This window comes from Otolemur garnettii, unplaced genomic scaffold (genome assembly GCF_000181295.1).
Source record: "Otolemur garnettii isolate 467f Iridium unplaced genomic scaffold, OtoGar3 scaffold00116, whole genome shotgun sequence".
Taxonomy (NCBI): domain Eukaryota; kingdom Metazoa; phylum Chordata; class Mammalia; order Primates; family Galagidae; genus Otolemur; species Otolemur garnettii.
Genome location: NW_003852511.1, coordinates 6,586,452 through 6,610,031, shown reverse-complemented (window position 1 = coordinate 6,610,031; position 23,580 = coordinate 6,586,452). Strand labels below are relative to the sequence as shown.

The window sequence follows — 23,580 nt, the reverse complement described above, 5'->3', positions numbered from 1 at the left end:
AATCATCAGCCTTGCCAACCCTTTAATCATCCTTCTCCTAGGTTTGTTGATAGGGCCATGTATTCACAACTGGTTCATCAATTTCATAAAATCTTGACTGGCTGCTGGCAGCACCCATAGCTTAGTGGGTAAGGCACTGGCCACATACGCGGAGGCTGGTGGGTTTGAACCCAGCCCAGGCCAGCTAAAACAACAATGACAATAGCAACAACAACAACAAAAGATAGCCGGGTGTTGTGGCGGGTGTCTATAGTCCCAGCTACTTGGGAGACTGAGGCAAGAGAATCATTTGAGCCCAAGAATTTGAGGTTGCTGTGACACCACAGCACTCTACCGAGGGTGACAGCTTGAGACTGACACATGGAGTCTAATATACCACTACATCCTCACACTAGATCAGAAGAACAACCTCATTGGGGTCTCAGGGTTTTACCATCACTGATCTCAAGTAACATGTATAGCTGTGTGCCACTCTGGAGTGTTTCACATATATAGACACAAGTAAAGACATAACTAGAACTATATTGATACAAACCAATAAAAATGTATATTTGAAAATATTTTTCAAGGGTGGTGCCTGTAGCTCAAAATAGTAGGGCGCTGGCCCCATATGCCAGAGGTGGCAGGTTCAAACTCAGCACTGCCTGGCCAAAAATTGCAAAAAGAAAAAATTAAAAAAAAATATTTTTCAAAAGTGTGAAATTAAATAATTTGAACTTAAAGCTGTTGGAACACCAAATTTAAGTCTTAAGAAGAATGTGATTGTGTGGCTTGAGTAAAGCAGTATGCAGCTGCAACTTCTGCTTCTCCAGCTACAGATTAAATCACTGCCTCATTCCTGTAAATGATTAAGATCAATGGTGTCAGAAATAAGAGCCCTAGAGACCATTACTGTTCCTAACAAATGTCAAAGTAATCTTTGGACTGTAACAAGCTGCAATAATCAAACACTATAGAGTGTGTACTGGACCTTGAATGGAAAATGCTAGAACCCTATTTACGCTTCTCTGCTTTCTGTAAGTGAAATCTTATTTTACCCACTTTGAAAGCACTGACCCTCTGGAGTGTGTGTTTTCTGTGTGGCTATACTGAATCTCTGAATCCCAATAAAATATTTGGGAGTTTACCTAACAAAGGATATAAAAGATCTTTATAAAGAGAACTACGAAACTCTAAGAAAAGAAATAGCTGAAGATGTTAACAAATGGAAAAACATACCATGCTCATGGTTGATAAGAATCAACATTGTTTAAATGTCCAAACGCAAAATACAATTTTAATGCAATCCCTATTAAAGCTCCACTGTCATACTTTAAAGATCTCAAAAAAATCTCTCTCTCTCACCTCCTTCTGCCTTCCTTCTCTCTCTCTCTCCCATCTTCCCTCTCGCTCTTCTCTACTCTCTCCCTCTCTTCTCTTCCCTATTCTCTCCTTATCTCTCTCTCCTCTCTTCTCTCCTCCTCGGTGCTGCTCTGCAGCCTCCCTCCTCCCACCAATAAAGACCTTTCCTACAAAAAAAAAATCTCAAAAAAATAATACTTAATTTTATATGGGATCAGAAAACACCTCTAATAGCCAAGACATTACTCAGAAATAAAAACCATGCTTCAAGATTTTTGAAGGGAGAAAATGTAGTTTCTTTTTTTTTCCCTCCTAGGTTCTTAGTTGAGACATTGTCCTGAAAACAAAAGTCAGATTAATAAGAAAAAAAGTCAGATGGTGTTGACCCAAGCTGGGTCACTGACAGAGGTCTCAGTTAAAAAGTATTTCTCACTCAAGGCAATGGCTTAGGAGCTTTGTTCAAAGAGTATTTAGACAAAAATGTTGTACATTTTGCAGCAACAGGATAAAGAACAAAGCATATTCAGGTTTCCAAATTATAAGAAAATACAAGAATGTGAATTTCTGTGTGGTCTTCCACCATATACCAGATCCTCTGGTGCTGTTATCTCTGAGCTGACAAGGAAGCTTGTGATGGGACTTTCAGTAGATGGGAAAATTCAGCTGGGGGGGAAGGAAGACATTTTGACTTTGAAAACTAATGTTCTGTCATGAGGCAAGCAAGGGGAGGGGCAGGGTGCCCCCCCATATTTAAATCTTAAACGATTTCTTCTCTTGGTAGAGGGTGAAGCACACTTGGTTCACCAGAACACACAATGTACAGGAGCCTTAGAGATCTTTCCAGACATGTTAGGAGGACAGGCCCTGCCTCCCTTCCCCTGTGGCCAGGGAAAGATCCAGGCAATCATGGTAAGAGGGAAATTAATCTCAATCCTTAGTTTTCTGGTGGTTCCAGGTGGAGTTCCTTCACCTTTCTGGTAGCTAAGGGTGAGGCAGACCCTCCAGACTGTCTGGGCCTGCTGGGCTAGCACTGCAATTGACAGAATGCTGAAAGGCTGACCTCTGTAAGGCCCAGTCTATCAGGAGACCAAAGAGGAAAGCGGGTATGAGCTGTGGGTACAAGGTGGTAGAGACAAAGTTCATTCACTTTTCTGTCAGCAAGATGGGGACCCCAAGTGGAGAGATTCCTAGGTGCAGGAAAACTGGGGTTTCATGGCTCTCTCTTGTGGGGTGAGAAATCCCATGTTCACTGCTCTACACGGAGAGCTCATGGAAGGCCACCAGTAGAGGGAAGGATCTTCCTTACACCTTTGTTTGGTACTGGGCTCCTTCAATCCCTTCGCTCCATAGCTGTTCTCTCCCTTCCTCTTTCTTTCACATCTTCATTTGTCTCTGTGGGGATGGTGAATGCCTTGATTTCTCCTCTTAACTTTCCCACCACTCAACTTCAACTGCTCAGGGCTCTTTCAGTCCAATTTTCTCCCTCTGGACCAAAGCCTCTGGTGAAGGCTATCTGTAGTTGGCCATCTTGCCACCACTTTATGCTTCTAATGTTGTTACCAGGGTGCAGAGGGGGGACCTGCCCTTCATCTTCCACAGAACACAAATCCCCCCCTCAGGTTTACCAAAGTATTATTTTTAACTACCTTGTGAATTATCTTTCCCTTCATCTCTATGTTAATCATTTCCCATTTCACACACATGACTTTATGTAGAGTAGAAAAGCTATAAAAGATTGTTGATCTCAAGGAACCCTCTATTGATAATTCTAAAGGTCGCTATCAGGGAAAGTTGATTTACTGGGTGCCAGAAGGTACCGAGAGTAGCAGGAGAGGGAGGAGTACTTGACCCTTTTGGTTATGTGGTTATCCTCAAAAAAATAGTTAAGCTCATTAATATTTCTATTTAGGAGAATGGTGACAAGCAATTGTAGAACAATATTACTGTCCAAATTACAAAGCTTCAAAAATATTCAACTGAAAGACTAATAATATGTCAAGTTAAATACATGAGAATATTAAAAGTGTGGGGGAAAGCACTATAAAACCAAAACAGGGAAAGATATAAACCATCCTGGATGAATTTTAAAGGAAAGTTCATCTACCTACATCATTTTCCAAAATTGTATTATCTGGTTAGCTTTCACATCTCACTAATCTCATAAACTTGCCCCACTAAAATGTATGTTTTTAAGACAAATTAATGAGCTTAATTTATTTTCTATGATTCTATATTTTGACTTACCTGTTATATTTATATGACAAGAAGTTTTTAGATTCTATTTCTACTTGACAGAATATCTTATATTTTTCCAATTCAATATTACTAAAGTCTTGAGACATTGTCATTTTGGAAAGTACTGATTCCAGATCTTTAATCTGGACTTCCAACTGACTTTTTACTGAAGCCACATGATCTTTTCTTAGTTCTTGGGATGCTGCTTGAGTCTGAAACAAATTAAAATAATACATTTATAGTCATTATATGCTGGACAATTATTATATATTTGTTTCCCTTACATTTGAGTCAGTGCTTCAAAGAGTACTAAAATAAAATATTATCTTATTTTTTATTTTTTCTATTCTATTCTATTCCATTCTAATTTTAGAAATATGGTCTCCCTGTCTCACCCAGGCTAGAGTACAGAGGCCAGATCATAGCTCATGACAACCTCTAATGCCTGGGCTTATGTGATCCTCTTGTGTCTGCATCCTGAGTACCTGACACTACAGGCACATTCCACCATGACTAGCTAACTTTATCATATTTTTCAGAGACAAAAGTCTCACAATGTTGTCCAGGCAGGTCTCCAACACATTGCTCCAAATTTTGGTGTATATGCTGTCAAAGCAAGCACTCAACTCCTACTTCAAATTACCCTTCCATTTAAGTCTCCCTAAGTGCTGGTATTTCAGGCATGAGCCTCAGAGAACAATTTTAAATATGTAAGAAAAGAAGCTGAAGTTTAAAATATTTATAATCAATATCAACTAAATCAATTACTTAATCTGAATTACTGAAAAATCATTGAAAAAAATTATTCCTAAATTAGTATCCATGTAATCTAATAATAAAAAATAAAATAATGGAATCAATCTAAAAAACTGAGCAGTATAACTTCAAACAAATTGAAAAGTATGGGATAATCACAAGTTTTTTCTTTTTCTAATAATCACATAGTTTATGCCAACTGGCCTTAATATTCAAATGATTCCCCAAAGAATCATTACTCTGAAAGGTAATGATGGGAACTGAAAAATTTAAAAGGAGAAACAGATGCCACCTTTCTTCTAGAAATTTACACAATAAATTGCTATAAGGGAAGTTGAGGAAATACATGTGTACATATCCACAACATAATCTACAGTGAAACATGAATGAAAGTGCATCACAGGTAAATAAACTAACCTGTAGAAACAGAATGACTTCTTTTAATTTTTCTCCAATAGTCTGTCTGGCTCTTGCTTCAATCTCCCATTTATACTGTTCAAGTTGACCACAATCTATCATATTCCTTTCCATGTGATTTTTTAGGTATACTACTGCTTCTTTCAACTTCTGATTGATATTTTGTAGTTCCAAACATCTGGTTTGGATTGTTTCCATGGATAATAATTCTTGTGGAGGAACTTGATTCATGGCACCTACATGGTGATGTTGTAAAGATGAAGTTTCAAGTGCTTCTGTGAGTTCATTAGTCTGCAAGAATAAAATAACATAGTTTGGTAATGAAAGAGACTGACAAAACTAATTTAAAAATTTAAACTAAATTTACTTACAAGAAAATGTACTAGATTCTTAACACAGGGATTCCTGAATTACTTAGAAAATCAAGACCAAGGTTAAAACCACCACAAGTCATACAAACATATTTTTGAGTCTTACCATTTTTGCCATATGACATTCTCACATGTATCTTAGAATTTTTCTATGATTGATTGAATTCTTCCCTCCTTAAAATGGCTCTCAATAGAAAGCCTCATTACCACTCCCCTCATTGGTCACACCCCAGAATATCTAAAAATGTCTTGGGACATCTTATTAAGTTATTTAGCCCTGAATAATGAACAGTTCCCCCAGAGTAAGACTTTCAAAATAAGATTCAAATAAATAAATCCTGGATGTATGCATTCTAATGCCATAGCCTTTCTTTGAATAACAAATGTCTTATGCTAATTTGAATTGCATTCCAAGAAGTGATGATTCTTAGGGTGATGATTCTTATGAATCAATTTTTCCCAGTATAAAAGTGACAAAATCCACACTTTTCATTTGAACAAAAATGTCTTGATTCACTATATTGTAAACTTTTGGTACTTTGCACAAAATAAGGCTGCATACTAGATAACCACCACTACCAAATACACATGCTGGAATTTCAGTGATACTGAAGTAGAACAAGTTACTTTCCTTTAGATGTAATAATTATTTGATTTGAAAAAGGTGTGTGAAGTACTGGTTTCAAAACATGTCTACCAACTCTTTTAGTATTTGTCTAGCAGGTTTTCTGTTCTTCATTGTTTCCATCTCTAGAGAAGCCTGTCCTTATGATGCAGAAACCATATTGGGATGAAGCAAAAGCCACAGGGTGAATCTTCCAGTAGGTGTTCCAGCTAGAATCCCAGCCATAAGCCAGCTTCAACTACCAGCCATGCAAATGAACAAGACTTTAGGTGACTCTAGTCCCCTGCTTCAAGTCACCCCAGCTGCTGCCATGTGGAGAAGAAATGATCTGCCCTATCTAAGCCCTTCCTAAAACTGCAGATTATGAGCAAAACAAATGCTGTTTGGAGACACTGAATCTTGAGGTGGTTTATCACACAGCAATACAGAGAACTGATACAGATCCTGATACTAAGTAGGGCCATCCAGTGGCAGGGAACAAAGCAACTTGGAAATGAGTGCTCATAGTTGCCTTTTTCCTAATAACTCCAAAGTGGGAGCACAGTAAAAGTGGATCAACAGATGAGTGGGAACATTAATCAACTGAATAAGAAGTGAAGTACCGATAGTGCTATAACATGCATAATCCATGAAACATAATGAAAGGAGCCACTCAGAAGGCAGTGCACATTGCATGTCTATTTTTATTAAATGTGCACAGCAAGGAAATTGTCAGAGACAAAAAGCAGATGGTGTTTGCCTAGAAAGCAAGAGGTGGGGGCAAAGATGGCTTAGAGATATGGACTTTCTTTTTGGATGATTAAAAATGTTCCAAACATAGATTGTGGTAATGGTTACATAACTCTGTGGATATACTGAGATATAATGGACTATATTCTTTAAATGGGTGAACTGTATGGTATGTGAATTATATCTCAATATTTCCTTGATTCTCTATTTTGCATGTACATACTATGCATGATATTAATATTTCTATGCTTTTCAACATTTTTTTTCTTTTTATACATTTAGGGGATACAAGTGTAATTCTGTTATATCAATACATTGCATGGATGTAGAGTTGAAGCTTTTAGTGTAACGCTTACCCAAATGGTGTCCATTCTACCCATTAAATAACTTTTCACCCTTCACCCTTTCCACTTTCCCATGCTTCTAAGTCTACAATGTCTAATATTACACTCTCCATGTTGTATACATTGTATGTGTATAGCTCCCACTTTCAAGTGAGAGCAGTAGATATTTGACTTTTTGTTATTCAAGATAATTGCCTCCAGTTCTACCCATGCTGCTGAGAAAGACCTAATCTCATTCTTTTTATCTTTTGTGCTTTAACAATCCATTGCAAATGAAAGGAAAATGAAGAAAATGTCTACATTTTGAAATGGCATGTACATTAGCCTAAACATTTGCATTTTGGGGAATGATATAAAGCCCTTTCTTTACAAGTTATCCCAAATTCATGAGATAAATATGTACACATTCCAAATCCATTATCAAAATTGAAGATAAGAAATAAAATTTTGTGAAACATCCCACTAAACATTATCTTGTGCTTTAATCTGGTTTGTTGCACTGTGGCCATACTGAAATCACTAAAAATCATTCTTGGAAAACAACACCAGCAAAAGGCTCTCAACTTCTGTTAGGAATGATGTATAATCTCAACTTTCCCAAATGTTTTTTCAGAAAAACGAAATGGCAGAATCACAGTGTTTAGAAAATAAGTGCATTATAAAGATACACAACTGTAATACAATTAATTATATAAATGAAAGATATCTACTATAATTACTTAGCAGCTATAGTGGACTGTCCACATGTTACATTTCATACATACTTGGCTTCTGATTGGATCTAATATCATCTTTGAATCCAATGTCCCAATTCTAAATTAATACAATGTGAACCTCTGTGAAAACCTCTGACCCTGATTCCTTTTTTGGGCTATTAGCCAGTCCTTGTTGAAGAGTGTCACAATTATTGATTTTATGCATCATCTTATTATTAAATTATGTTAAGAATATTTAACTCTAAAATAAAGACTGAAAAATATCACCAGATACATACATTCACCTTCTTTCTCTCATGTGCCTACATTCCTATTTATGACTGAATAAAGCTAAGATCACAGAAGGTGTCATATTCCTACCAAATTAGTATTCTGTTATGTAATCAATGGTTTATTACCACTATTCATTTGTCCGCTGATATATTGTAATGTTTAATAATCTAATGAAGTCTGAAAGAGAACTGGGTATGTGGGAGGAACCAATGGTGATCAATTTTACACTGTGGAATGCTTTTCTACTTTTAGAAATTTAATCAACCTCAGAGGTTCTCACACATTCAACTGCCTGCTCAAATCCTTCCCATAGATTCCTCTGTCAGAGCAAAGGTAAAATTCTAAGAGCCTTGGAATACCTAGGATACCTGGCCTTCACGTCCCTCCCAGACCTCAGCTCCTATAACTCTCTTCCCTCCTCACTACATTCCTGCTATATATGAATCCTGCACCCCTCACTAGTCTGAAAATAGGGATTCAATGTCAAACTCACAGGGCAAACACAGCTACAATCATCTTTGTACTAGACAAAGTTACATTTAAATGATAGTTACTAAGACTTGAAATGACAGTTTTGAGAAAAATTACGTGTAAAAGTATTCAAAATAAACTAGGAAGATTAAATCAATTATGGTTTTGCTAAAATGTACCACATTTGTCACACATTATGCTTTAGTAAAAAGTAAACTGCCTTTTAAGAATTGAAAACTAGTGGCTCGGCGCCTATAGCTCAACCGGCTAAGGCGCCAGCCATGTACACCTAAGGTGGCGGGTTCGAATCCCCAGCCCGGACCCACCAAAACAACAATGACGGCTGCAACCAAAAAATAGCCGGGTGCTGTGGCGGGCACCTGTGGTCCCAGCTACTTGGGAGGCGGAGGCAGGAGACTCGCTTGAGCCCAGGAGTTGGAGGTTGCTGTGAGCTGTAATGCCACGGCACTCTACCCAGGGGGAAAGCTTGAGGCTCTGTCTCAAAAAAAAAGAATTGAAAGCTTGTAACAGTACATAATTTGACATTGAAATCCTTTCAGATATAAGTCAAACTGATATGAATTGAAATATTATGCCAACAAAAATATATAAAAAATTACTGAAGGAAAAGTACCATGAGGTAACAGCACATTTCCATTCATCTCTGAATCTGGACTTAACTATCAAAGTAACCCACTTTTGAATTTCACAATACTTATTTCAGGTAAGAACATTACCATGTACCTGCTTCATTGTGGTCTTAGGGCAACATACAGATATTAACATTGTATTTTCAGCAGTGTAAATCTGCATTAATATTTGTCTATACTGACAATTTGTAACTTAACCTCTTCAGGTGACACAGTGTTTTATCTCATAGAAAAGCATCTCTCAGCTCTTTTATTTGCTAGCAACAACATATGTTTCTAAGCAGATAGAGCAAATATTTTTAACATCTAGATATTTTTATACCCAATTAGATTCAACATTTAGCCATAACAAACTGCTACTTTAAATTTTCTTTCAGAACATTTCAAAAAACATTTACTGTTCTTGACACTTACTTCTCTTTCTGCATTATCTCTTTCACAATGATATATTATTTCTTTCAAATAAGTAAATGTTTTGATTAATTTCTGAAGTTTTCCTCCTAGCAGCAGAATTTGCTCCTCACTCTCAGTTGGAAGGTTTATCACAGTCTCCTGAAACTGGTCCTGGATATTCATCACTGCCAAGTCTTTGTGGTCAGCTTTACTGTGAGCAGCATCCAGCTGCTGGCAAAGCAACATACTTTCTCTTAGGGGTTGGCATAAACTCTCCTCTAGAGATTCCCTTTTGCTGATGCATTGATTCAGTTTGCTTTCTTCATTTTCATAGGGTTGTTCCATTTTATTCATTTGACAATACTTTTGGATTAGCTCTCTGTATAGACCTTCTACAAACAAAGTCTTTTCTATGAGGTCAGCTGTGGTGTCATGGAGCTCAGTTTCTAAGCTACCAATCTTACTTTCTACATTGGAAAGTTTTTGAGAAAGAATCTCACTTTCTTCTATCAGATTAGATACATTCAAATCCATTTTGCCCTTTGAGTAAAACCATTCATCTCTTACTCTCTTTAAAGCAAGTTCTAGGTGTCTCTTTGATGTCTCACTCTCATCAAGATCACGTGTGACAGCACTCAGTCTAGAACAGGAGGATGCAACTTCTCTCTCCAGTCTTTCTTTGCTGTGTGTTTCCTCCTCCAGTTTATGATTTAGTATTGTATTCTCAGCTTCCAGGACATAAAACTGTCCAGCATATTGAGAACGTGCTTTAATTAATTTGTCCACATTCAGTTTCAAACTCATCGCAAGGTCATCATTTTTTTCTTTTGCAATTTCCAAGTCCTTGAGATATTTCTTTTCATTTTCTTGTTTCTGATTTTTCATTGTGGCTATCTCTATTCTTAGCTTGGATATTTCTTCCTGCAACATGCTATTTTTATGCAGTAGATATTTTTCTTTTTCTTGGCTATTACAAATCTAAGTAAAACAAAGAAAACTTTTAGGTAGCTCTCAACATAATAATATATCATGATTTTCTCTGAAATTAAAAGATAACTTGTCAATTTATATGAAAAGGGGTTGCAATAAGTGGATATCCAACTGGAAAAGAAGTTTGATCAAAACTTCCAACTTTCCATACTATGCAGCCCTAAAGAAAAACGAAGACTTTACCTCCTTTATGTTTACATGGATGGAACTGGAAAATGTTCTTCTTAGCAAAGTATCACAGGAATGGAAGAAAAAGTATCCAATGTACACAGCCTTCTATGAAACTAATATATACTTCTCAAATGAAGGAAACAACTTAATTCTAGCCCAAGAATATGGGGAGGGGGTGGGGAAGGGGAGGGAAGAAGGGTGGCTGGGTGGTGGGAGGTTAACCGGAAAGACCACCTATATTTCTGTCTAACAAGGGTACAAGTGAACTTTTCTAGAAATAGAATGTAAATGTTTTGACACAATGACTATGCAAATGACATGAAATTTATGTGAACCAGCTTGATGAAAGTATTTCAAAATGTATATGAAAACACTACACTGTACCCCCTGTTTGCATTAATGTATAGAGCTATCATTTAATAAAAAAAAAAAAAAAAAACCAAACTTCCAACTTTGTAGAGTTTAAATTCCCCAAATACTGGAAATGTATTTGAAGACAATGAATCCACAAAGGTAAAAAGAAAACAATGGAAAATTTTTAAGAATCTCAGACTTCAAAAACCTTTCCCTTAATAACAACAAACACAAAAGCACAGAATGAAAGATTCATAAATTTTACTACATTAAAAAATTGGATTTATACTCTGAAATCTAACCTATACACTAGCCCAAGTAACAACCTTATCCATGTATATATTTGGACAGATGAAATTTTATAAAGTCCTTTAAGTTTCTTTCTTTTGAGAGTATCCTAGAGACAGTCTACTTTTCTAATGTTTTTATAGTCACTTATAATAATTGCATTGATTGATAAATGATATTTGAGGGCATTGTACTAAGCACATCTATAAACATCAATGAACTCATTGAAATTCTGAAAAGGAGACATTCAAACTGTAAGCAAGCTGCAGGACTTCTCTTAGGTTTTTCTGATTCTACTTCTAGGGTTCCTCCACAAATAACAGTAACTTATGTGGTGCAAATGAATAAATGCAAAAAAACCTTTAATTTCAAAACACAAATGGAAAAAATAAAATTGATAGAGCTGTTTTTAGAAAATTATGAATTGCCATAGCAACAGATTTTGTTTCTCTTTATAATGTCTAAAGCAATAATAAATGTAAAATAGGACAAAATACATTGAACTATTTTACCAGGAATAAAATACTTATTAACGAATTATTACTAAGTATATATTAAAGCATACTATGTTTTCAAAAGTTCTTTGTACTGAAATAAGATATCACTTGAAGCTAACTGCTACTTGTCTCAAAAGTGAGGGGAATGACATCCCAAATATGATCTCTGAACCAGCTATGCGATTTCTCCTTACCTATCAGTGTAAATAAAAAGCCAGCCTCTCCATTAATACATTGAGGGGATGAAATCACATCCAAAAACTATTATAGAGCATCTACTGTTAATAACAGGGACTTAGATAGTATAAAAAGATCATCCATTCCTACTAGAATATTAAAAGCCTCTCCTTTGTATGAGGGCATTGTGCTTTAACTACTTCAGAGAAATGGAGTTGAAGAATAGTATTTTATTCCATGGGCCAAACATCATACTACCACAAATATGTTATGTGTACACACACACACACACAGAAAAAAAAACATAAACATGTGCATACAGACAAGGCTTATCAATCTTTGATACTTTCTAAGAAACATATGGGTGTACTTAAAAATGTATATGCCTACAAATATATACACACACGTTTGAAACTGACTAAAGGAAACACCAGGGAATTAATTTTCAGCAGAGCCATTTCATCTCCCTTTGCTGAAACAGTGACTGGTCAGAGTCCCATCTTATAACAGTCTGGAATTATGTTCTCCATAAAGCTTCCTCTGAGTGTCATTTTGCTTTTGTAAAACCTACAGATATGCTAAGTTTTTGCAGTGGAAAGGAGGTAAGAGAGCTGACTAGAGACAGCTTTTTGCCAGAAGCACCCATCCAGAAGAAAAATTGGACTGAAGTTATCTCAGATAAGTCAAAATGGGGGGAATTGAACATAAAAAAAGAAATCAAAGTGCTCAACATCCCCACTGAGACAAACTACAAGGATGAAAAAGTGGAAGAAGGATAACAGAGAACAGTTACAAAGTGACTAGCCTGCCGGTGCCTGGTGCCAAACAGGTAGGAGACCCACCCCACCTGGGGGACTTTTGATGGACTATCCAAGAGCAGCAAACAGAGGACCTCTCCCCCACGGAAGAGAGCCATAAAGTCCCAGTTTTCTTGTACTTAGGAATTTCCACCTCTGGTCCACATCCTGCCTGGAACAAAAGTGAACAAATTTTTTTCACCACCACCTTGAGCTCACAGCCCATCCCCACTATCTTATTGCCTGACATGCATGTGAAGGCCTACTTCCCAGCACCTGGCAAGGCAGAGTTCTAACCCAGCCAGACTTCCTGGAAATTCTGTCCCACATCAGGCATCAGACATAAGAAGTAGCTCTGGACTGCAGAAACAGGTTTCAGAGAACACTTTCTCTCTCACAATAACCAGCCAAACCTTTTACTGGCCACAGGAAGAGGGGATACAGGTCCTATATGTATCCTCAGTGTGACTGACGAGACCTCTGAGGGTTCTTAGCATTGTGTCGTCTGGTGAACCAAATGTGCCCCATCCAACACTGCAAGAAGAAATTATGGCGTGGCTGCATTGACTTTGGCAAGGGGTGGTCCCTTGTGGATCTCCCTCCTACTTGAGGGGAACATTTCAGTGGTTCTGCCAAGCACCTGTACCTAGCATCTCCTGGTACTCCTCCTGCTGACTCGAAGAGAGACATACCTACCCTCAACTGACCCCACAGTGGGAAGGCCTAGGTGGATCTTCTCCCCCAGCCACAGGTGACAGTCATAGTATATCTGGTCTTCAGCAGGACTATGACAAAAAACCACAGCTTTTTTAATTTGTTTGTGCAAGGAGTATTTGAGCCCACAGGGTAGAAATAGTTGGGAGATCAGCAGATTCCTTATCTCCAGCTTCCACTGGTGGCATGGGACTGCAGCAGTTGGAATCTATTACAAAAGGGACTCCAGAAAAAGAACATGGCTCTTTTAAACTGGGTGAATGATGGGCTGATATTAGGACAGAAACAGATCATGCTAACCAGGACACACTCTTAGCCTACAAGCACCACCAGGTCTTCACCTAAGCACTACCCCACCCAACATAGAGAATTCAAGGTAAGCCCTCAGAGACTATCATGCTCCAGCCCCAAAAGGGAGCTTCATAAGGCTGTGTGGGAAGGGCCACACACACAAGCTCTAGCTCATTTGAGTAGTCAGTGGTGAAAGGCAGTGAATTCTATTGCCTGGGGCCTCTAGATATGATTTCACAATGCTAATTTTAGTTGTCAAATAGGTCTCTGGGGTGTTGACTTAGGGTTTCTAATTAGATTATCTCTGAATACCTATTTAGGGGCAACCTAACATTCCAGCTTACAAGGTATAATAAATAAATACATAAATAAACTAAAAATTCACATGGGGAAGCACCAGCAGAATATCTCTGGCAACATGAAAAATCAGAGCAGTTCAACTCCTCCAAGAGATTTCAAGAGAGATAGAGGTGAAAATGCCATTCATAAAGAAATTATTGAAATTATAGGAATACAGTTCAGAATATGGATGGCTAATAAGATAAATAGAATTGAGTACATGTAAAAAGAAGTCCAAAAACCATCTCAAGAGCTTAGTGAAATCAAAGACAATATCACCAAAGATCTAAATATTATTAGGAAGGATATAACAGAGCTTGAAGAATTGAAAGAGCCATTTAAGGAGTTTTAAAACACAGTTGAGTCTTAACAACAGAGTAGAAGATGGAGAAGAAATAATCTCAGAAATTGAAGACAAGATTTTGAACTAACCCAATCATTCAAAGAGGCAGGGGAAAAAAAGAGAATAAAAGCAGAGAGACATATGGGACTACTCCGAAATACCAAACATTTGAATTACAGGGTTTCTTGAAGGAAAAGAAGGTACAAATGGTGCAGAAGCTCTACTTCACATCAAGGTGCAGAAGTTCTCAAACATTGCAAGAGATCCAGAAATCCAGATAGTAGATAGTTTCATAACCCCAGAACTACTTTAATTCAAACAAAGCAACTCCAAGACACAATGTAATTAAATAGCCCAGAGTCAACATGAATGAGAAAATTCTGCAAGAGCCAGTCTTAAGAAACTTCTTACCTAGAAGAGGAAAAATATCAGGGTAACAGTGGACTTCTCAAATGAAACTTTTCAAGCCAGAAAATGGTGGTCATATATCTTTAACTTTCTTAAAATAATTTTCAGCCTAGGATTCTATATCTTGCTAAACTAGGTCTCATTTTCAACAGAGAAGTCAAATATTTTACTGACATACAAACAATTACAAACTTCACAACAAAACTAGTTATGCAGGAAGTACTCAGACCTGTTCCTCACACTGACCAGCATGATAAACCACCAGCAAAGTAAACACATGCAGAAATTAAAAGACAAACCCAGCCTCCACAATGGTATAAGGGATAAAACAACTCAACGAATCTCCACTAAACAAGACAAACATAACTCCACCATATTTATCAATTCTCTCAATAAATGCTAATGGCTTGAATTCACCACTGAAGAGGCACAGGATAGCTGACTGGATAAAAATCCTAAACAAAATATATGATGTCTCAAGGAATCACATCTAACTTCTAAGGATAAAACAAGACTCAGGGTGAAGGGATGGAAAACAACATTTTAGGCAAATGGAAATGAGAAGAAACCAGACACTTCAATTTCATTTGCAGATACAATTGAATTTAAACTAGCAAAAATAAATAAAACACAAAGATAAAAACTATATACTGGTCAAAGGAACAACACAACAAGAAAAGATTTAAATCCTGAACTTAAATGCTCTGAGATACATAAAATAAATTTTAACTGACCTAAACAATATGATATCCTGCAACCCCATAATAGCTATGGATTTCAATATCCTTCTGACATAACTAGAAAGAACATCAAAACAGAAACCAACCAAAGAATCAATGGACTTAGACACAACCTTAGAACAAACGGGTTTAAAAGATGTATACAGAACATTTCATACTAATAAAATTGAGTACATTCTTCTCATCAATCCATGGAACAATATCCAAAATTGATTATAACTTAGGGGATAAGTCAAATCTCAATAAATATAAAAGGATAGAAATTATACATTATACCTTCTCAGACCATCAAGAAATAAAAGTAGAACTCACCAGCAACAGAAATCTTCAAATCAAGAAAAATAACCTTATGATGAAAGACAGCTGGGTCAAGGAGGAGATAAAGAAGTTAATTATTAGATTTCTTGAACAATACAGTGAAGCCACAGGATCTCAAAACCAGTTGGATATTGCAAAGGCAGTACTAAGAAAGAAGTTTATAGGGTTAGGTGTTCATATCCAGAAAATAAAAATATTACAAGACAGCAATCTAATGGATCATCCCAAGGATCTGGAAAAGGAAGAGCAATCCAATCTCAAACCTAGCAGAAGAAAAAACTAAAATTTGAGCAGAATTCAAACTGATAACACAGAATCATTTGGAAGATCAGTGAAAGAAAAACTTCATTCTATGAAACTATTAATAAAATGATGGGTGGAAAGAGGAAAGACTAGAGGCATCTTACTATTCACTCATGGCAAGACAGAGGAAAGAGAACTCCACCCACCTAAAGTTAGGGAACATACCCGGTGACAACACTCTGGGGGGCACAGTGAATCAGTGGGGAACTTGAAAAGGTAGTGAGTGAGTCTGGAGCTGGGGAAAATCCAAACAGAAGACAAATGCCTGGGCACAAGCAGGGGCCAACTGGCCAGACTTCCTGTGGAGGACTGGGGAAAGGAAAAGGCTGTTATGCAGTATTTTGATTTTAGACAGAGCTGCTCATTGGAACTGCCTTGGAAAGCTTAAACGAGAGTGGACTCCAATAGCATCAAATGGCCAGGATTGAGAGCAGGGAGAGGTGGAACTCCCAACGGCGTGGATAAAGGCAGTGTACTGCCACTGTGGGAAGGTCTATGGGAGGAACAGTGCACAGGGTCCTAGTATGCAAACAGATCTAGCATGCCTGTTGAGCTTAGGCAACCAACCTTGGAGTGAGCTAAATGGCCCCTGTATGCCCTGAAAAGCCACTTGTTTTCAGGCAACAATATTTGAAGAGCCTCCTAAGAATGTTGCTGAGACTTTTAGGACCTCAGTACTGCAGAAATGGAATGCTGACAAAGTGATGAGGCCCTGATTGAGGGTAAATAAGTCAGGAAGACAGGATTGGATCTCTTCTGCAACTAGAAAGTGGCTTCCGGCCCCCATCTTATACAGCAAAACCAGAGTGTATGTTCTCTGTTTCCTAACGCAGCACCACCTGGTGACCAGGCTAAATATATATAGTTCCTTAATTCTTTTTCTTTTTCTTTTTTTTTTTTTTTTGGACAGGGCTGGGTTTGACCCTGCCACCTCTGGCATATGGGACCAAAGCCCTACTCCTTTGAGCCACAGGTACTGCCCAGTTCCTTCATTTTTCACTCTGGTTATCAATTTGTTCCATAGTTATTTTGGTTGTCATGGCTGTTGCTGCTGTTTTTTGTTTAGTTTGGTTGTAATTTTTTTCATTTTTACTTTCTTTTTTTGTGTGTTAAATCATAGCCATGTACAATAATGCATTTATGGGTTACAATGTGCTGGTTTTAAATACAATTTGAAATACTTACATCCAACTGGTTAACATAGCCTTCACTGCACTTTCTTAATTATAGTGTTAAGACATTTATACTCTACACTTAGTAGATTTGACATGTACCATTGTAAAATGCACCATAGGTATGGTCTGACCAATTACTCCATCCACCCATCCTCCCCCCTCCCATCCCCTTCCCCTCCTCCTTCATCTTGGGCTTCAGTTGGGGTATAGCCTTCATATGGAAGTATGGGTGCTTAAATATCATTTTTATAGTACAGCTGAGTACATTGGATACTTTGTATTCCATTTTTGAGATACTTTGCTAAGAAGAATATGTTCCAGCTCCATCAAATATAAAAGAGGTAAAGTCTCCATCTTTTTTAAGGCTGCATAATATTCCAAGGTGTACATATACCACAAATTATTAATCCATTTGTGGGTCGATGGGTGCTTGGGCTTCTTCTATGACTTAGCAATAATGAATTGGGCTGCAATAAACACTCTGGTGCAAATATCTTTGTTATAAAGTGAAAAATCACTTTTGGTCTTCTGGATATATACCCTAGCAAAGGCTCCACAATTTTGGTTACAGAATTCCAGTCTCTTTTATTTTTTTCTTTCTTTTTATTTCTCTCCATTGGTAGAGATTTTCTACTTTTCTCATCTTTCCCATAAAAATTTCTCATACAACAACTAAGATATCCTCTCTTTCCTCTTATATAATTGTATTTTTAATTTTCTTAATCTATTTTTATTATATTTTTCCTATTCTCTAAGAAATGGGGGTAAGGGGGGTGGAGCAAGATGGCGGAGGGGATGCATCTCTGTATCAACTCTCCTCACGGCTTCAGGTGAGAGTGAGAGGGCTGGATCTTTCCCTGCATGGAGTGTTGGCAGAGACAGGCAACATAGGGTGTGCAGCAAAGAGGTAGATTGCTGGACTGGAATTGTAACCCAGAACTGCGGTATCTGCCAGAGAAAACTCAGCACTGCAGCTGAAGCAGCACCAGCCACTGTGGCTGGTGGCCTGAGGTGGCAGCAACCAACCCCTCCCCCACAGAGGAATACTATTCTCAATTCAAGGGGAGTTTGGGTGTTTTGTAGAGAGTGTGGTGAGGCGTGGACTCCCGAGTGGAATTTGGTGACCAGAACGGGGAGGTGTTTGGACCCCGTTTGGAGCATCAGGGATCTAGGCAGCCAGACAGAAAATTGAGGGAAAAGGATTCCACTTAGGAAACAGTCACACTTTGTAATTTTAGAAAAGTCTTTGTGGTGCTGAGCTGAAGTGGCGAGCAACAGCTGCAACCAACCCCTCCCCTACAGAGACTGAAAAGTCTTTTGTGCTCAGCTCTGAATCCACAAGCATCAGTGGCAACTAGCCCCTCCCTCACGAACACTGACTGAAAAGTCTGTGCTGAGATGCTAAAGTGGCCAGTGCCAGCAGCAACCAGCCCCTTCCCCATGGAGGATTACAATTTCCAGTTTGAGGGGAAAATAGGAGTTGAGTGGAAAATCTGGTGAAGTGTGGACTACTATGCCGAATCTGGAGGGCAGATAGGGGTGCCATCTGGAACAGGACAGCTAAGGCTGGGTGGCTAGTCAGGAAGCAGACATATTGTGAAACTTCAAAAACGGCGTCTCCATAGCGCCTCTTCCTATGGGCCAGGTGCAGCAAGCAGAATCTCACCTGCAGGCAGTCATTCTGCACCTGAAGCTGGTTCCGGATACACCACACTTTATGGGAACTGCTGTAGGGAGAATTTGTGCAACCTGCCAGTAAAGAGTCCTTTCTTTTTTTTTTTTTTTTTTTTTAATCTGTGGCACCAACATTCCCATGGAGTCTAAGCACCAAACAGGTAGCCAGACAACCATCAAAAAAAAAAAAAAAAAATCAGTGTAAATCAAGAAACAGGTATGAGCCTGGGAACCACTCACAGCACCACCTGCTCTCTAGAAAGTATATTGCAACATAAATATATTCCCACTAAAGTTGATCCCTACGTCATATGTATAGTTGTATGTTTGTATATATGCATAAGAATAATATTTTTCTTTGTGGTGCCCCCTTTTGATTCTTTTTCTTTTTTCATCATTTTCTTGTAGGAGTTATTGTTAAGGGTTCTTTTTATTTTTTATTTTATTATTGATACTATTTTTCCTTTTTTCTTCTCTCTTCCTCTCCTTCCCTTCTTATGGTTGCTGAGAGTGCGTACATCAGACTGAGGTTTTTTTTTCTTTTCTTTTTTTTTTTTGATCATTTTATGATTACCATTGTTATTGTTGTTTCTTTTTTTGTCTGTTTGTTTACTTGTTTCTGACTGTCTGTGCATCTCTGTGCTTGTGTGTCTGGTAGCATTTTTGTCTATTTATTTGTACATTTGGTTTCAATGTGTTTTGTACTTTGCTAAATCCTTGGGTTGGCTATTTTCCCTAACTCCAATTTTCACATTCAATAAGAACATGGGGGAACAGGGGATGAGGGCTGACTGGAGCTAGTTTTCAACAAAAACTCCAGTACAGGGGGAGAGATAATGGCCAGAAAGAACCCAATGAAGCTGAAGGAGGAGAGCTGAGCTGACAGAAGAGATAGATAAATGCACATTTTCCCCACTGAGGTAAGCCATGACTCTAAGGAAACAAATTCCAGGTCTAGATGGAATTCTGGTGGAACATTCTCCAGCTGCTATTGAGTGCCTGAGACAAGACAGACTTCAGCATCCTCTGCTGGCTTGTGACAAAGAGTGGTAACCAAGTGGAGGAGGCATTGATTTTACTTTGCCTCTGGCAGACATAAAGCCCAACCACACTCGCTTATTGGACAACTAGGTCACATCCCTGTGCAGTTACCAGTGACTGGGTGTGACAAAGGTCCAAGGTGGGGAAGGAGGCATCAACCTTCCAGGACCAATTTATTTGCTGAGTTGGTCCTTCTGATCTCACAGAGCACTGGAGCAAGTCATACCTGAGCTGCCAGCAGACCCCTGCTGTCTAGTTACCAGAGTCCTTTTGAACTCCACTATCTGAGACCAGTGCTGACTGGGACAATTAATTTGGATCTCTTGAACTGGGCCAATCACCCGAGGACTATCCAAAGTGGTACCCTGGGTATGTGGTTGTGGGAAGGTGTGATTTTCCTTTCCCAAGTGTTGCCTGTGGTGAAGGGTGACTTAATTGCTGGTATTTCTCCATAGATGAGACTTCAAGCCAGAGTAACTGATTTACTAGGGTAAAACAGAGACCAGCAGAAAACAAGACAAAGCCACTTAGCCCCACCACACCAAGCAGGCCCCCAGTTTCTCAGGCCATAGCAAGGTACAGGTCCTTGGCAAAGTTCTAGGGGAAAAGGTACAGAAACCAGTCCCAGCCTTTGGGCAAAAGGCTAGCTAATCACTACTCCTGGAGCCCCCAAACCAACTTCTCCTTATCTGCTCACCTAGCCAAACAGTGTAAATTCAGGATGGGGTGGAATCAGCAGAAAAACTCCAGTAACATGAATAACCAGAGTAGATCAACCCCCAAACTCCCAAAGAAGGACATGGCAGATGCAACTGAAGACCCCATCCATGAACAGATGGCTGAGATGTCAGAAATCGAGTTCAGAGTCTGCATAGCCAATAAGATCAACAGAATGAAGGAAAGGAGGGAATCAGAATTTCAAATTATTCAAAAGATGTCTCAAGAATTCAACAATTTCAAAGAAAAATTGACCAAATATTTAGATACATTGAGGCAAGAGTTTGCAGCCCTCAAAGATCTGAAAAATACAGTAGAATCCCTCAGTAACAGAATGGAGCAGGCAGAAGAAAGAATCTCTGACATTGAAGACAAAGCTTTTGAAGACACCCAAGAGCCCAAAGAGGAAAAGAAATGGTGAGCAAAAATGTATCATTCTCTCAGAGAGCTCTGGGATAATTCAAAGAAAACTAATATTCACCTTATAGGAATCCCTGAAGGCAACAAAGTTGCTTCACAAAACACAGATGCTCTTCTTCATGAAATAATGAAAGAGAACTTTCCAGATATGCCAAGATATTCTGAAATTCATATAGCAGACAGTTTCAGAACCCCAGGATGACTTAACCTGAACAAGAATTTGCCCAGGCACATCATAATTAACTTCACTAAAGTTAATATGAAAGAGAAAATTCTGAAAGAAGCTAGATGTAAGAACACCATAACCTACAATGAGAGGAATATTGGAATGACTACAGCTCTCCCTGCTAAACCTTTCAGGCTAGAAGAGGGTGGTGATTGACTTTTAACCTCCTAAAATAAAACAACTTTCAACCCAAGATCCTGTATCCAGCTAAACTGAGTTTCATTTATGATGGAGAAATTAAATATGTTAATGAAATTCACACATTGAAGAAATTTGCCATAACTAAACCAGCCCCCCAGGATATTCTCAGGCCTATCCTCAATGCACAATCCTCTACCACATAAGTAAACTCACAAAGAAAATTTTGATCAAACTCTAACTACCTCAGTGGTGAAAGGATTAAAAATGTCCACTGGACTTTCAAAAAACTCGATACAAAACATTTACCAGGCTTATCAATATTTTCAATCAATGTGAATGGCTTAAATTATCCTCTAAAGAGGCACAGGCCGGCTGATGGGATACAAAAACTCAGGCCAGATATCTGCTGCATACAAGAATCTCATCTTACCTTAAAAGATAAATATAGATTCAGGGTGAAGGAATGATCATGTATGTTCCAGGCAAATGGAGAGCGGAAAAAGCAAGTGTTGCAATTTTATTCTCAGATACACTAGACTTTAAACCAACAAAAGTAAGCAAGGATAAGGATGGTCACTTTATATTTGTTAAGGACAATACTCAATACGATGAGATTTCAATTATCAATATTTATGCACCCAACCAGAATGCACCTCAATTTATAAGAGATACTCTGATAGGCATGAGCAACTTGATTTCTCCCAGCTCCATCATAGTTGGAGAATTTAATACTCCTTTGGCAGTGTTGGATAGATCCTCCAACAAGAAGTTTAGCAAAGAAACTTTAGATTTAAATTTAACCACTCAGAATTTGGATTTAACAAAATCTACAGAACATTTCATCCTAACAAAACTGAATACACATTTATCACATCAGCCCATGGAACATACTCCAAAATCAATCACATCTTAGGTCACAAGTCTAACCTCAGCAAATTTAAAAGAACAGAAATTATTCCATGTATCTTCTCAGACCATGATGGAATAAAAGTTGAACTCAGTAACAACAGGACTCTGCAGACTCATACAAAAACATGGAAGCTAAATAACCTTATGCTCAATGATAAGTGGGTCAGAGATGAGATCAAGAAGGAAATTACCAAATTTTTGTAACAAAATGATAATGAAGACACGAGTTATTAGAACCTCTGGGATACGCAAAGACAGTCCTAAGAGGGAAATTTATAGCACTGCAAGCTTTCCTCAAGAAAACGGAAAGAGAGAAAGTTAACAACTTAATGGGACATCTCAAGCAACTGGAAAAGGAAGATCAGTCCAATCCCAAACCCAGCAGAAGAAAAGAAAATAACCAAACTTAGAGCAGAATTAAATGAAATAGAAAACAAAAGGATTATACAATAGATCTAAATCAAAAAGTTGTTTATTTGAAAAGGTCAATAAAATAGACAAACCTTTGGCCAACCTAACCAAGAAAAAAATAGTAAAATTTGTAATTACATCAATCAGAAATGGTAAAGATGAAATAACAACAGACCCCTCAGAAATTCAAAAAATCCTTAATGAATATTACAAGAAACTTTATTCTCAAAAATATGAAAATCTGAAGGAAATCGACCAATACTTGGAAGCACTCCACCTTCCAAGACATAGCCAGAATGAAGTGGAAATTTTGAACAGGCCTATATCAAGTTCTGAAATAGCATCAACTATACAAAATCTCCCTAAAAAGAAAAGCCTGGGACCAGATGGCCTCACATCAGAATTCTACCAAACCTTGAAAGAGGAACTAGTACCTATACTACTTAACCTCTTCTAAAATATAGAAAAAGACAGAATACTACCCAACACGAATGGATCAATAAATTGTTATGTATACCATGGAATATTATGCAGCCCTAAAGAAAGATGGAGACTTTACCTCCTTCATGTTCACATGGATGGAGCTGAAAAATGTTCTTCTTAGCAAAGTATCTCAAGAATGGAAGAAAAAGCATCCAATGTACACAACCCTATTTTGAAACTAATTTATAGCTCTCATAGGAAAGCTATCATCTAATTATAGCCTTAGAATATGGGGATGGGAAGGAGGGGGAGGGAAGGGGTCTGGATGGGAGGAGGGAGGGTGATTGGTGGGGTCACCTCTATGGTTTATCTTACAAGGGTACAAGTGAATC

At 38.1% G+C, this 23,580-nt stretch overlaps 1 pseudogene; it reads left to right on the top strand.

Moving 5' to 3' along the window:
- The first annotated feature begins 5,809 nt into the window (after positions 1-5,809).
- LOC111727662 lies at positions 5,810-5,884 on the top strand (annotated as a pseudogene).
- Positions 5,885-23,580: the final 17,696 nt, after the last annotated feature.